The 12,430-nt window shown below is 39.8% G+C and overlaps 2 protein-coding genes across 16 annotated transcripts in view; one reads left to right on the top strand and one right to left on the bottom strand.

Annotated features, from left to right (window-relative positions):
* MNS1 (meiosis specific nuclear structural 1) overlaps window positions 1-7,545 on the top strand; it is a 49,895-nt gene extending 42,350 nt beyond the window's left edge. The window contains exon 11 of the mRNA XM_055279272.2: window positions 6,462-7,545. The gene's annotated coding sequence lies outside the window, so the exon portion shown is untranslated. The remainder of the gene's footprint in view (window positions 1-6,461) is intronic.
* Window positions 1-12,430, bottom strand: part of TEX9 (testis expressed 9) — a 190,118-nt gene that overhangs the window by 5,874 nt on the left and 171,814 nt on the right. The gene's annotated exons all lie outside the window — the stretch shown is intronic.

A 12,430-nucleotide genomic window follows, 5' to 3' on the forward strand; every position in this document is an offset into this window, starting at 1 on the left:
AATGAAATGGACAGATTCCTTGACAGATGTAAACACCCAAAACACAATAAAATATAGCCTCTATAAAGAATACTTCTGTATCTATTAAGGAAATTGAATTTGAAGGATAAAATCTTTCCACAAGAAAACCTCAGGCCCAGACAGGTTTACCTGTGGACTCTACCAGACATTCAAAGAAAAAATACTAACCCTACAAAAACTTCTCTGAAAGTTGAGCTCTCCAGAAGAATGATTTGGAAGTTCATTTAATAAAGGCAGCATTACCCTGAAACCAAAACCAAAACAAACTCAAACCAAAAAACCTAAAGATGAAAATAATGTACAAGAAAACTAAAACAAGACTACAGACTAAACAGACTAGCACTACGTTCCCATGTATACAGACATTCACAAAAAAGTAACCAATAATATATAAAAGAGATAATGATACACCATCACCAAGTGGAGTATATCCCAGAATACAAGGTTGTTTTAACATTTGAAAGGCTAAAAAAGAAAAATATGATTTCAATAGATACAGGAAAAAGCATGTGACAAAATTCAACATCCATTCCTGGTAACATCTCTCAGGAAATTGCAGTCAGTTTTTCTAAAACTTGTGAACTAAAAATGATTTATTTTGAAGGTGTTAAATACATTTTAAAAAAGAAAACCAGTGAAGAATACACAAGGGACCATACGTAGCCCACAAAGCCAAAGCATTTACTAGTTGGTCCTTTACAGAAAAAGTCTGTAGAAAATCCTAAGGCTTCTAGAATAAGTGAGTTCAGCAAAGTTGAGGATATAGACTCAATATGCAAATATAAATTGTATTTCTCCATCATAGCAACAAACAATGGGAAACTGGAATTTAAAGAACATTTATAACATCAAAAAAAGGAAATACTAAGAGATAAGTTTGAAAAAAATGTGTAAAACCTGTATTCTGGAAACTATATATATATAAAAGCTGCTTGGAGAAATTGAAGAAGGCTTAAATAAACAGATACTCTCTATTCATGTTTTTAAAGGTGCTATTATGATGTCAATTTTCCCAAAACTGATCTATAGATTCAATGCAATGCCTATCAAAACTCCAACATGTGAGTCTAAAAACTTACATGGAAATGCAAAAGAACTACAATAGCCAGTTGTATTACAATAAATGCTCACTGGATCTTTAAAAAAAGGCATTTATTGGCGTGGTTACTTGCTCAAAGCACCATATACTTTACACAGCATTTATTGCAGTTGCACCTTAGCTTTGATAGATTATCTAAATTCGATAATTATCTAGGTTTTGCTTCATGGATTATCTGAACATTCAATTTCATTATAAGATAGGTGCACGGCTACAAGGATCACATCTGTTTTTTTGTTTTGTTTTTTTTTTTTTTTTTTTGAGACGGAGTCTCACTCTGTCACCCAGGCTGGAGTGCAGTGGTGTGATCTCGGCTCACTGCAAGCTCCGCCTCCCGGGTTCACACCATTCTCCTGCCTCAGCCTCCCGAGTAGCTGGGACTACAGGTGCCCGCCACCATGCCCGGCTAATTTTTCAATATTCTTAAAGAAAAAAAAGTCCTCAAGAGTTTCATATTAAGCCAAACTAAGCTACCTAAGTGAAGGAGAAATAAGATCCTCTTCAGATAAGCGAATGTTGAGGGAACTCGTTACCACCAGACCTGCCTTACAAGAGCTCTTGAAAGAAGCATTAAACACAGAAAGCAAAGATCACTACCAGCTAAAACAAAAACACATTTAACCACACAGATCAATGTCACTGTAAAGCAATCACACAACAAGTCAACCTAATAACCAGCTAACAGCACAATAGCAGGATCAAATCCACACATACCAATACTAACCTTGAATATAAACAGCCTAAATGCCCCAGTTAAAAGGCATGGAGTGGCAAGCTGGATAAAAAAGCAAGACCCAAATGGTATGCTGTCTTCAAAAGACCCATCTGACATTTAATGACTCTCATAGGCTCAAAATAAAGGGATAAAGGAAAATCTACCAGGAAATAGAAAACAGAAAAAAGCAGGGGTTGCAATTCTAATTTCAGACAAAACGTTTCAAACCAACAAAGATCAAAAAAGACAAAGAAAGGCATTTCATAATGGTAAAGTGTTGAATTCAATAAGACCTAATTAGCCTAAATATACATGCACACAACACAGAAGCACCCAGATTCATAAGGCAAGTTCTTACAAACCTAGAAAGAGACATAGACTCTCACACAATAATAGTGGGAGACTTCAACTCTCCATAGTATTAGACAGATCATCAAGGTAGAAAATTAACAGAGATATTTGGAACCTAAACTCAATGCTGGACCAAATGGATATGATACCTTTACAGAACTCTCCACCCAAAAACAACACAATATACATTCTTCTCAGTGCCATATGGCACATACTCTAAAACTGACCACATAATTGGACAGAAAACAACAAAAGAACCGAAATCATTCCAAACGCACTCGTGGACCACAGCACAATAAATTGGAGTCAAGACTATGAAAATCACTGAAAGCCATGCAATTACATGGAAATTAAACAACGTGCTCCTCAATGACTTTGGGGTAAATAATGAAATTAAGTCAGAAATCAAAAAGTTGAAAATAACAACAAAGATACAACATACCAGAATCTCTGGAACCTGGCCAAGGGAGAGTTAAGAGGGAAATACATAGCACTAAATGCCCACATCAAAAAGTTAGAAAGATCTCAAATTAACAACGTAGCTTCACAACTGAAAGAATTCAAGAAGCAAGAAGAAATCAACCCCAAAGCTAGCAGAAGATGAGAAATAAGAAAAATCAGAGCTGAACTGAAGGAAATCAAGACATGAAAAACCAGTCAAAAGATAAATGAATCCAGGAGTTGGTTTTTTGAAAAAATTAGTAAAATAGGCCACTAGCTAGACTAGTAAAGAAGAGTGAAGATCCAAATAAACACAATTAGAAATGACAAAAGGGAATGTTACTACTGACCCCACAGAAATCAAAACAACCATCAGAAACTACTGTGAACACCTCTATGCACACAAACTAGAAAACCTAGAAGAGATGGACAAATTCCTGGACATGTACACCCTCCCGGGACTGAACCAGGAAGAAACTGAATCCCTACACAGACCAATAATGAGCTCCAAAATTGAATCAGTAATAAATAGTCTACCAACCAAAAAAAGCCTGGGACCCAGTGGATTCACAGCCAAATTCTACCAGATGTACAAAGAAAAGCTGGTACCATTCTTACAGAAACTATTCCAAAAAACTGAGGAGGGACTCCTCCCCAACTCATTCTATGAGGCCAGCATCATCCTTGATACCAAAACCTGGCAGAGAGATAACCAAAAAAGAAAACTTCAGGCCAATATCCTTGATGAACACTGATGCAAAAATCCTCAACAAATTATTTGCAAACCAAATCCAGGAGCACATCAAAAAGCTTATCTACCATGATCAAGTAGACTTCATTCCCGGGATGCAGGGTTGCTTCAACATATACAAATCAATAAATGCAATTTATCACATAAACAGAACTAAAGACAAAAACCACATGATTACCTCTATAGATACAGAACAGGCTTTCAATAAAATTCAACACCCTTCATGTTAAAAACTCTAAATAACATAGATATTGGAGGAAGAGGCCTCAAAATAATAACAGCCATCTATGGCAAACCCACAGCCAACATTATACTGAATGGACAAAAGCTGGAAGCATTCCGCTTGAAAACTGTCACATGACAGGGATGCCCTCTCTCAACACTTCTATTCAACATAGTATTGGAAGTCCTAGCCAGAGCAATCAGGCAAGAGAAAGAAAGAAAGGGCATCCAAATAGGAAGTCAAACTGTCTCTGTTTGCAGATGGCATAATTCTATATCTAGAAGACCCCATAGTCTTGTCCCAAAAGCTCCTTTGGTAGATAAACAACTTCAGCAAAGTTGCAGGATACAAAATCAATGTACAAAAATTACTAGCATTCCTATATACCAACAACAGCCAAACCGAGAGCCAAATCAGAAAAGCAATCCCATTCCCACTTGCCACAGAAAGAATACCTAGGAATACAGCTAACCAGGGAGGTGCAAGATCTCTACAATGAGAATTACAAAACACTGCTCAAAGAAATCAGATAAAACACAAAGGGAAAAAACATCCCATGCTCACTGATAGGAAGATTTATTAAAATGCCTATACTGCCCAAAGCGATTTGCAGATTCAATGCTATTCCTATCAAACTACCAATGACATTCTTCACAGAATTAGAAAAAACTATTTAAAAATTCACATGGAACCACAAAAGAGCCTGAATAGCCAAGGCAATACTAAGCAAAAAGAACAAAGTTGGAGGCACACTGTGTGACTTCAAACTGTACTACAAGTCTACAATAACCAAAACAGCATGGTACAAACACAGGTACTGTTACAAAAACAGGCACATAGACCAATGGAACAGAATAGAGGGCCCATAAATAAGGCCGCACATCTACAACCGTCTGATCTTCAACAAACCTGACAAAAGCAATGGGAAAGGGCTCCCTCTTCAATAAATGGTGCTGGCATAACTGGCTAGCCATTTGCAGAAGATTGAAGCTGGACCCTTTCCTTCCACCTTATACAAAAACCAGCTCAAGATGAACTAAAGACTTAACTGGAAAACCCAAAACTATAAAAACCCTGGAAGACAACCTAGGCAATACCATTTTGGACATAGGAACAGGCAAAGATTTCATGACAAAGACAGAAAAAGCAACTGCAACAAAAGCAAAAACTGACAAGTGGGAACTACTTAAACTAAAGAGCTTCTGCACTGAAAAATAAATGATCGGCAGAGTAAACAGACCACCTACAGAATGGGAGAAAATTTTTGCAAACTATGCATCTGATAAAGGTCTAATATCTAGCTTCTATAAGGAACTTAAACAAATTTACAAGCGAAAAACAACCCCATTAAAAGGTGGGCAAAGGACAAGAACAGACACTTCTCAAAAGAAGTCACACATGTGGCCAACAAGTATGAAAAAAAGCTCAATATCACTGATCATCAGAGAAATGCACATCAAAACCACAATTAAATACCACCTCACACCAGTCAGAATGGCTATTACTAAAAAGTCAAAAAATAACAGATCTGGTGAGGTTGCAAAGAAAAGGGAACACTTATACACTGTTGGTGGGAGTGTAAATTAGTTCAACCATTGTGCAAAGCAGTATGGTGATTCCTCAAAGAGGTAAAAGCAGAACTACCATTGGACCCAGCAATCTCATTACTGGTATTATACCCAGAGGAATATAAATCATTCTACCATAAAGACACATGCACACAAATGTTCACTGCAGCACTATTCACAATAGCAAGGACATGGAATCAACTAAATGCCCATCAATGACAGATTGGATAAAGAAAATTTGGTACATATACACCATGGAATACTATGTAGCCATAAAAAAGAACGAGATCATGTCTTCTGTGGGAACATGGATGGAGCTGGAGGCAGTTATCCTTAGCAAACTAATGTAGGAACACACAACCAAATACTGCTTGTTTTCACTTATAAGTGGGAGCTAAATGATAAGAACTTACAGAACACAAAGAAGGAAACAACAGACACTGGGGTCTACTTGAAGAGGGGAAGGTGGAAAAAGGGAGAGGAGCAGAAGAGATAACTACTGAGTACTGGGCCTAATACCTAGGTGATGAAATATATGTACAACAAAACCCCATGACACTTGTTTACCTATGCAACCTTCACATGTACCCTCAAACCTAAAAAAAAATTAAAACAAAACAAAACAAAATGGCTGGCTAGAATATGGAGAGACATCTGTTGCATGAAACCATTTTCCTTCTATTTTCTTAATATGTGAACTAATACAATATAGACGTCAAATCTACAACAATTAGGAAATCCTGATACGTAGGTGGTTATTATTCATTTTCTTCAAAATCCCTTTAAAATGCACCAAATTGGAAATAATACTCGAATAACATGCTAATTACTGGTAAGTCTATAAAGATGACTTCCTAAATTGTTCATTTAATAACTTCTATTAATAAACCCAGTTATGCCATCACTGATGGCCCCTGAATATGAAAATGACCTGACCATATAACAAACTATCTCACAGACAACATCTTAAAAGTCTGTAATCAGGGGGTGGAGCCAAGATGGCCAAATAGGAACAGCTCCGGTCTACAGCTCCCAGTGTGAGCGACGCAGAAGACGGGTGATTTCTGCATTTCCATCTGAGGTAGCCGGTTCCTCTCACTAGGGAATGCCAAACAGTGAGTGCAGGACAGTAGGTGCAGCGCACCATGCACGAGCCAAAGTAGGGCGAGGCACTGCCTCACTCGGGAAGCGCAAGGGGTCAGGAAGTTCTCTTTCCTAGTCAAAGAAAGGGGTGACAGACAGCACCTGGAAAATCGGGTCACTCCCACCCTAATACTGCGCTTTTCCGACAGGCTTGGAAAACGGCACACCAGCAGATTGTGTCCCGCACCTGGCTCGGAGGGTCCTACGCCCACGGAGTTTTGCTGATTGCTAGCACAGCAGTCTGAGATCAAACTGCAAGGCAACAGCGAGGATGGGGGAGGGGCGCCCGCCATTGCCCAGGCTTGCTTAGGTAAACAAAGCAGCCAGGAAGCTCGAACTGGGTGGAGCCCACCACAGCTCAAGGAGGCCTGCCTGCCTCTGTAGGCTCCACCTCTGGGAGCAGGTCACAGACAAACAAAAAGTTAGCAGTAACCTCTGCAGACTTAAATGTCCCTGTATCACAGCTTTGAAAAGAGTAGTGGTTCTCCCAGCATGCAGCTGGAGATCTGAGAACGGGCAGACTGCCTCCTAAAGTGGGACCCTGACCCCCGAACAGCCTAACTGGGAGGCACCCCCTAGCAGGGACAGACTGACACGTCACTCGGCCGGGTACTACTCTGAGACAAAACTTCCAGAGGAATGATCAGACAGCTGAATTTGCGGTTCACAAAAATCCGCTGTTCTGCAGCCACCGCTGCTGACACCCAGACAAGCACTGTCTGGAGTGGACCTCTAGCAAACTCCAACAGACCTGCAGCTGAGGGTCCTGTCTGTTAGAAGGAAAACTAACAAACAGAAAGGACATCCACACCAAAAACCCATCTGTACATCACCATCAAAGACCAAAAGTAGAAAAAACTACAAAGATGGGGAGAAAACAGAGCAGAAAAACTTGAAACTCTAAAAAGCAGAGCGCCTCTCCTCCTCCAAAGGAACAGTTTCTCACCAGCAGCGGAACAAAGCTGGACGGAGAATGACTTTGACGAGTTGAGAGAAGAAGGCTTCAGACGATCAAACTACTCTGAGCTACAGGAGGAAATTCAAACCAACGGCAAAGAAGTTAAAAACTTTGAAAAAAAATTAGATGAATGTTTAACTAAAATAACCAATGCAGAGAAGTGCTTAAAGGAGCTGATGGAGCTGAAAGCCAAGTTTCGAGAACTACATGAAGACTGCAGAAGCCTCAGTAGCCGATGCGATCAACTGGAAGAAAGTGTATCGCTGATGGAAGATGAAATGAATGAAATGAAGCGAGAAGGAAAGTTTAGAGAAAAAAGAATAAAAAGAAACGAACAAAGCCTCCAAGAAATATGGGACTATGTGAAAAGACCAAACCTACGCCTGACTGGTGTACCTGAAAATGACGGGGAGAATGGAACCAAATTGGAAAACACTCTGCAAGATATTATCCAGGAGAACTTCCCCAATCTAGCAAGACAGGCCAACATTAAGATTCAGGAAATACAGAGAACACCACAAAGATACTCCTCAAGAAGAGCAACTCCAAGACACGTAATTGTCAGATTCACCAAAGTTGAAATGAAGGAAAAACTCTTAAGGGCGGCCAGAGAGAAAGGTCGGGTTACCCACAAAGGGAAGCCCATCAGACTAACAGCTGATATCTCGGCAGAAACTCTACAAGCCAGAAGAGAGTGGGGGCCAATATTCAACATTCTTTTTTTTTTTTTTTTTGAGACGGAGTCTTGCTCTGTCGCCCAGGCTGGAGTGCAGTGGCGCAATCTCGGCTCACTGCAAGCTCCGCCTCCTGGGTTCACGCCATTCTCCTGCCTCAGCCTCTCTGAGTAGCTGGGACTACAGGCGCCCACCACCACGCCTGGCTAATTTTTTGTATTTTTAGTAGAGATGGGGTTTCACCCCATCACCATGGTCTCGATCTCCTGACTTCATGATCCGCCCGCCTCGGCCTCCCAAAGTGCTGGGATTACAAGCGTGAGCCACCGTGCCTGGCCTCAACATTCTTAAAGAAAAGAATTTTCAACCCAGAATTTCATATCCAGCCAAACTAAGCTTCATAAGTGAAGGAGAAATAAAATACTTTACAGACAAGCAAATGCTGAGAGATTTTGTCACCACCAGGCCTGCCCTGCAAGAGCTCCTGAAGGAAGCACTAAACATGCAAAGGAACAACCGGTACCAGCCACTGCAAAAACATGCCAAATTGTAAAGACCATCAAGGCTAGGAAGAAACTGCATCAACTAACGAGAAAAACAACCAGCTAAGATCATAATGACAGGATCAAATTCACACATAACAATATTAACTTTAAATGTATATGGGCTAAATGCTCCAATTAAAAGACACAGACTGGCAAATTGAATAAGGAGTCAAGACCCATCACTGTGCTGTATTCAGGAAACCCATCTCATGTGCAGAGACACACATAGACTCAAAATAAAGGGATGGAGGAAGATCTACCAGCAAATGGAAAACAAAAAAAGGCAGGGGTTGCAATCCTAGTCTCTGATAAAATAGACTTTAAACCAACAAAGATCAAAAGAGACAAAGAAGGCCATTACATAATGGTAAAGGGATCAATTCAACAAGAAGAGCTAACTATCCTAAATATATATGCACCCAATACAGGAGCACCTAGATTCATAAGGCAAGTCCTGAGTGACCTACAAAGAGACTTAGACTCCCACACAATAATAATGGGAGATTTTAACACCCACTGTCAACATTAGACAGACCAACGAGACAGAAAGTTAACAAGGATACCCAGGAATTGAACTCAGCTCTGCACCAAGCAGACCTAATAGACATCTACAGAACTCTCCACCCCAAATCAACAGAATGTACATTTTTTTCAGCACCACACCACACCTATTCCAAAATTGACCACATAGTTGGAAGTAAAGCTCTCCTCAGCAAATGTAAAAGAACAGAAATTATAACAAACTGTCTCTCAGACCACAGTGCAATCAAACAAGAACTCAGGATTAAGAAACCCACTCAAAACCATTCAACTACATGGAAACTGAACAACCTGCTCCTGAATGACTACTGGGTACATAATGAAATGAAGGCAGAAATAAAGATGTTCTTTGAAACCAATGAGAACAAAGACACAACATACCAGAATCTCTGGGACACGTTCAAAGCAGTATGTAGAGGGAAATTTATAGCACTAAATGCCCACAAGGGAAAGCAGGAAAGATCCAAAGTTGACACCCTAACATCACAATTAAAAGAACTAGAAAAGCAAGAGCAAACACATTTAAAAGCTAGCAGAAGGCAAGAAATAACTAAAATCAGAGCAGAACTGAAGGAAATAGAGACACAAAAAAACCCTTCAAAAAATTAATGAATCCAGGAGCTGGTTTTTTGAAAAGATGAACAAAACTGATAGACTGCTACCAAGACTCATAAAGAAGAAAAGAGAGAAGAATCAAATAGACGCAATACAAAATGATAAAGGGGATATCACCACTGATCGCACAGAAATACAATCTACCATCAGAGAACACTACAAACACCTCTATGCAAATAAACTAGAAAATCTAGAAGAAATGGATAAATTCCTCAACAAAGACACCCTCCCAAGACTAAACCAGGAAGAAGTTGAATCTCTGAATAGACCAATAACAGGCTCTGAAATTGTGGCAATAATCAATAGCCTACCAACCACAAAGGGTCCAGGACCTGATGGATTCACAGCCGAATTCTACCAGAGGTACAAGGAGGAACTGGTACCGTTCCTTCTGAAACTATTCCAATCAATAGAAAAAGAGGGAATCCTCCCTAACACATTTTATGAGGCCAGCATCATCCTGATACCAAAGCCTGGCAGAGACACAACCAAAAAAAGAGAATTTCACACCAATATCCTTGATGAACATTGATGCAAAAATTCTCAATAAAATACTGGCAAACCGAATCCAGCAGCACATCAAAAAGCTTATCCACCATGATCAAGTGGGCTTCATCCCTAGGATGCAAGGCTGGTTCAATATATGCAAATCAATAAATGTAATCCAGCACATAAACAGAACCAAAGACAAAAACCACATGATTATCTCAATAGATGCAGAAAAGGCCTTTGACAAAATTCAACAACCCTTCATGCTAAAAACTCTCAATAAGTTAGGTATTGATGGGACGTATCTCAAAATAATAAGAGCTATCTATGACAAACCCACAGCCAATATCATACTGAATGGGCAAAAACTGGAAGGAATCCCTTTGAAAACTGGCACAAGACAGCAATGCCCTCTCTCACCACTCCTATTCAACATAGTGTTGGAAGTTTTGGCCAGGGCAATCAGGCAGGAGAAAGAAATAAAGGGTATTCAATTAGGAAAAGAGGAAGTCAAACTGTCCCTGTTTGCAGATGACATGATTGTATATCTAGAAAACCCCATTGTCTCAGCCCAAAATCTCCTCAAGCTGATAAGCAACTTCAGCAAAGTCTCAGGATACAAAATCAATGTACAAAAATCACAAGCAGTCTTGTACACCAATCACAGACAAACAGAGAGCCAAATCATGAGTGAACTCCCATTCACAGTTGCTTCAAAGAGAATAAAATACCTAGGAATCCAACTTACAAGGGATGTGAAGGAACTCTTCAAGGAGAACTACAAACCACTGCTCAGTGAAATAAAAGGATACAAACAAATGGAAGAACATTCCATGCTCATGGGTTGGAAGAATCAATTTCGTGAAAATGGCCATACTGCCCAAGGTAATTTATAGATTCAATGCCATCCCCATCAAGCTACCATTGACTTTCTTCACAGAATTGGAAAAAACTACTTTAAAGTTCATATGGAACCAAAAAAGAGCCCACATCGCCAAGTCAATCCTAAGCCAAAAGAACAAAGCTGGAGGCATCACGCTACCTGACTTCAAACTATACTACAAGACTACAGTAACCAAAACAGCATGGTACTGGTACCAAAACAGAGACATAGATCAATGGAACAGAACAGAGCCCTCAGAAATAATGCCACATGTCTACAACTATCTGATCTTTGACAAACCTGACAAAAACAAGCAATGGGGAAAGGATTCCCCATTTAATAAATGGTGCTGGGAAAACTGGCTAGCCATATGTAGAAAGCTGAAACTGGATCCCTTCCTTACACCTTATACAAAAATTAATTCAAGATGGATTAAAGACTTACACGTTAGACCTAAAACCATAAAAACCCTAGAAGAAAACCTAGGCATTACCATTCCGGACATAGGCCTGGGCAAGTACTTCGTGTCTAAAACACCGAAAGCAATGGCAACAAAAGCCAAATTTGACAAATGGGATCTAATTAAACTAAAGAGCTTCTGCACAGCAAAAGAAACTACCATCAGAGTGAACAGGCAACCTACAGAATGGGAGAAAATTTTTGCAACCTACTCATCTGACAAAGGGCTAATACCCAGCATCTACAATGAACTCAAACAAATTTACAAGAAAAAAACAAACAACCCCATCAAAAAGTGGGCAAAGGACATGAGCAGACACTTCTCAAAAGAAGACATTTATGCAGCCAAAAAAACACATGAAAAAATGCTCATCATCACTGGCCATCAGAGAAATGCAAATCAAAACCACAATCAGATACCATCTCACACTAGTTAGAATGGCCATCATTAAAAAGTCAGGAAACAACAGGTGCTGGAGAGGATGTGGAGAAACAGGAACACTTTTACACTGTCGGTGGGACTGTAAACTAGTTCAACCATTGTGGAAGTCAGTGTGGTGATTCCTCAGGGATCTAGAACTAGAAATACCATTTGACCCAGCCATCCCATTACTGGGTATATACCCAAAGGACCATAAATCATGCTGCTGTAAAGACACATGCACACGTATGTTCACTGTGGCACTATGCACAATAGCAAAGACTTGGAACCAACCCAAATGTCCAACAATGACAGACTGGATTAAGAAAATGTGGCACATATACACCATGGAATACTATGCAGCCATAAAAAATGATGAGTTCATGTCCTTTGTAGGGACATGGATGAAACTGGAAATCATCATTCTCAGTAAACTATCACAAGGACAAAAAACCAAACATCGCATGTTCTCACTCATAGGTGGGAATTGAACAATGAGAACACGTGGACACAGGAAGGGGAACATCACACTCT

This window comes from Symphalangus syndactylus, chromosome 5 (assembly GCF_028878055.3).
Source record: "Symphalangus syndactylus isolate Jambi chromosome 5, NHGRI_mSymSyn1-v2.1_pri, whole genome shotgun sequence".
Lineage (NCBI taxonomy): Eukaryota > Metazoa > Chordata > Mammalia > Primates > Hylobatidae > Symphalangus > Symphalangus syndactylus.